The sequence below is a fragment of the Triticum aestivum genome, chromosome 4A (genome assembly GCF_018294505.1).
Source record: "Triticum aestivum cultivar Chinese Spring chromosome 4A, IWGSC CS RefSeq v2.1, whole genome shotgun sequence".
Taxonomy (NCBI): Eukaryota; Viridiplantae; Streptophyta; class Magnoliopsida; order Poales; family Poaceae; genus Triticum; species Triticum aestivum.
In genome coordinates this window covers 230222584-230226882 of record NC_057803.1, presented here as the reverse complement: position 1 = coordinate 230226882, position 4299 = coordinate 230222584, and positions in this window count along the sequence as shown.

Genomic DNA, 4299 nt, shown 5'->3' with positions numbered 1-4299 from the left:
GCAATTATGCAGCACCCTAGCTTGAGTTCATTGAGCTCTACTTTTGCTACTTTGTGAATCTGGGCAGATTGTCAACTTGTTTGCAATTTTGCCGGTGATGTTGTAGTTGATCCGTGCATGCTATGCTTTTGTTCTTGCCATGTCTAACTTGTATTTTGTGCCTTCTAGATGGATGTATGCTTGTCTTGCCATGACTTTTACCGTAGTGAGTGCATCGAGCTCGTAAACATGCCTACTTGAGTTATATTGCAGCATGTATCAGTTTTTCACTAAGTCTGAAAACTGATTATGTGTTTGCTATGTTCACATGCTTGCAATTGTATTTTCTGATCCCTTTTGGCTCAAGGGAACTAAGGGACTTTTGTTAAGCTCTGTGAGTAGCTCCATGCCATGCCTTACTTTTCCATGTTCAGGTCTTGTAGCATGTAGTTTTGTTGCTCCGAAGAGGGCTACCTGATCTGAAATTCCAGACAAGTGTTGATTTCACTAAGTCTGAGATATGTTTGTCATATGCATTTTTGCCATGCTTGTTTGAACCTGTTAATAAATGAATTGGCCGGAGCTCAGTGCTACACTTTTGTTAAGCATCTTGTATGCATCCCTGCCATGTATTTTGTTGTCATGTTTGGGTGCTGTAGCATGTTCATTTCATTGCATTTAGATGCCTACTTGCTGTAAATCGCAGACCGGTGTCATTTTTGAATCGCTTGCCATTTCCAAACCGTAACTCCGATTCTGGCGTTCTTTATATCGTTTTCAAGCGATTTCGTCTCATTTTTCCAGTGGCACACTTAGAATTCCAAGTTGAGGCCAGATTCATGCATTTCCTGTCATATCTTGCATTTTGCATCCCGCATCGCATCCCGCATAGCATATCATCTTTGCATTGTGTTGTTTGAGTTTGCACGTGGTTGATTGTATCCTTGTTGTTTGTTTGTCTTGTTTGGGTAGAGCCGGGAGACGAGTTCGCTAACGAGGAGCCCGTTGAGTATGCTTTTGAGGATCCAGTCAACTCTGAGAGCTGTGTAGGCAAGATGATCATACCCTCGAAATCACTACAATCTTTGCTATGGTAGTTTGCTCGCTCTTTTGCTATGCCATTGCTATGATGCCTACCACTTGCTTGCAAGCCTCCCAAATTGCCATGTCAAACCTCTAACCCACCATGTCCTAGCAAACCGTTGATTGGCTATGTTCCCGCTTTGCTCAGCCCCTCTTATAGCGTTGCTAGTTGCAGGTGAAGATTGAAGGCCGTTCCTTGTTGGAACATTTATTTACTTGTTGGGATATCATTATATTGCTATGTTATCTTAATGCATCTATATACTTGGTAAAGGGTGGAAGGCTCGGCCTCTCGCCTAGTGTTTTGTTCCACTCTTGCCGCCCTAGTTTCCGTCATATCGGAGTTATGTTCCCGGATTTTGCGTTCCTTACGCGGTTGGGTTATAATGGGAACCCCTTGATAGTTCGCCTTGATTAAAGCTTTTCTAGCAAGGCCTAACCTTGGTTTTATCATTTTCCACCTAGCCTTTTCTTTCCCTTGGGTTCTGCAGACTCAAGGGTCATCATTATTTTAACCCCCCCCCCGGGCCAGGGCTCCTCTGAGTGTTGGTCCAAACTGTCAGCCGCCGATGGCTACCAGGGGCAACTCTGGGCTGGCCTACCGGAAGTTTAGACAATCCGAGTGTGCCCTGAGAAAGAGATATGTGCAGCTCCTATCGGGATTTGTCAGCACATTCGGGCGGTATTGCTGGTCTGGTTTTAACCTGTCGAAATGTCTTGAGTAACCAAGATACTGTGTCTGATCGGAACATCTTGGGAGGAGCTCTATTCCTTCGTTGACCGTGAGAGCTTGTCATGGGCTAAGTTGGGACTCCCCTGCAGGGACTTGAACTTTCGAAAGCCGTGCCCGTGGTTATGGGCAGATGGGAATTTGTTAACGTCCGGTTGTAGATAACTTGAACCTTAATTAACTAAAATGAATCAACTGAGTGTGTTACCGTGATGGCCTCATCTCGGCGGAGTCCGGGAAGTGAACACGGTGTTGGAGTAATCTTTGCGCAGGTTGCTCTCTAGTTTCTCGCTCGCGCTTTGCCTCCTCTTCTCGCTCTCTTTTGCGAATAAGATAGCCACCATACTGACGATTGGCTAGTGGATCTGTGCAAGCATTTCGAGTGCAGTAATGTCAGGCCTGAGGACTTTGTCAAGTTCGCTTCCTTCCAACTCAAAGATCAGGCTGCAGAATGGTTCCAGCAGTACAAGGACTCCAGAGGTGGACGTGTTATCACTTGGGATGATTTCCGTCGAGATTTCCGAGCTCATCATATTCCCCAGAGCGTGGTTGAAAGCAAGCATGAGGAATTCCGCAATCTGAAGCAAGGCTCTTTGTCTGTCTATGACTACAACAAGTTGTTCCAGAAGCTCGCCCGCTTTGCCAAGCAGGACGTCCCTGATGAGAAGAGCATGATATATCAGTTCAGGGGTGGTCTCAGAGAAGAAATTCAGCTCGCTCTTGTTCTCTTTGAGCCCTTGAGATACGATGAGTTCTACAACCTGGCACTGAAGCAAGAGGCTGCTCAGTTGAGGTGTGATACTTCCAAGAAGCGAGTCAGAGATGTTACTCCTTCTTCCTCTACTCAAGTGGCCAAGCAGCAGAAGTATTGGCTTCCTCCTCCTCCGTTTCGTCAGCCGTATCAGCAGAAGAGCAAAGGTGGCAGTGGTTCTTCCCACCCACCCAACCCTGGCTTTCAGAACAAGACTTCGTCTCAACCTCCAAGATCGAGTGCTCCGTATCACCGTCCGCTTTTAGAGGTCACGTGCAACATGTGCCAACAGAAGGGTCACTATGCCAACAAGTGTTTCAACCAGAGGCATCTTCCTCCTCCTCCTCCTGTCAGATCGGCAAGTACAGTTGTGGTCAAGCATAACCCCAAGTACGCCAAGGTCAATATGGTGAATGCAGCTCAGGCAGAGGACTCGTCAGATGTGATCATGGGTAACCTTCCTGTTAATGATGTTCCTGCAAAAGTTCTTTTTAACACGGGTGCATCGCATTGCTTTATCTCGAGACCTTTTGCATCTAAGCATGGGTGGTTTTCTCAAGTTATGCATAAGCCATTAGCAGTCGTCTCTCCGGGTAGATGCTTGCTTGCTAACTACGAAGTTCCGGATATTTCCATCTCGATGGGTGATTTCAAGTTTCTGGCTTCCCCAATGATCCTTGGTAACTCGGATATTGATCTTATTCTCGAAATGGATTGGCTTTCTAAGCACAAGGCTCAGCTTGATTATGCAGCCAGGCAAATTCAAGTGACTCATTCGTCTGAGGATGTAATTGTCTTTGCCGCTCGGGATAATACCATCCGTCTGTTTTCTCTCAATGAGAAGGGTGAATTGGACACTATCTCGCAAATTCCAGTCGTTTGCGAATATCAAGACGTATTTCCAGAAGAGTTTCCAGGAATGCCTCCACACCGGCTAGTTGAATTCGTTATTGATCTTGAGCCTGGCACGGAACCTGTGTGCAAACGTCCTTACAAGCTCGGACCTGAAGAGTTGAAGGAGCTGAAGAAGCAACTCGATATTCAAGAGAAAATGGGTCTCATCCGGCCTAGTTCTTCTCCGTGGGGTTGTGGTGTTCTTTTTGTGAAGAAGAAGGATGGAACGGACCGACTTTGTGTTGATTACCATCCAGTGAACAAGAAGACAATCAAGAACAAATATCCACTTCCCAACATCAATGAGCTGTTCAAACAACTCAAAGGTGCTCGAGTATTCTCCAAGCTTGATCTCCGTATGGGCTATCATCAGATTCGTATCCGTGAGCAAGATATTCCCAAGACGGCTTTCAGGACAAGCTTTGGTTCATATGAATACACTGTCATGTCTTTTGGTCTCGTCAACGCTCCTCCGACGTTCTCTCGCATGATGAACTTCATCTTCAACGCCTACACCAATGACTTCGTTTTGGTCTATCTCGACGACATTCTGGTTTTCTCCAAGAACAAGGAAGATCATGCCAAGCACTTGCGTTTGGTTCTTGATAAGCTCAGGGAACATCAGTTCTACGCCAAGTTCTCCAAGTGTGAATTTTGGCTCGATGAGGTTCTTTATCTTGGTCATATCATCTCTGCCAAGGGCATTGCCGTGAATCCTGAGAAGGTGTCTGCAATTGTGAATTGGGAACCTCCTCAGAACGTGAAGCAACTCCGTAGCTTCCTCGGTCTCGCAAGCTATTGCCGAAGATTCGTTGAAAACTTTTCTAAGATCGCGAAGCCTCTCTCAAATCTTCTCCAGAAG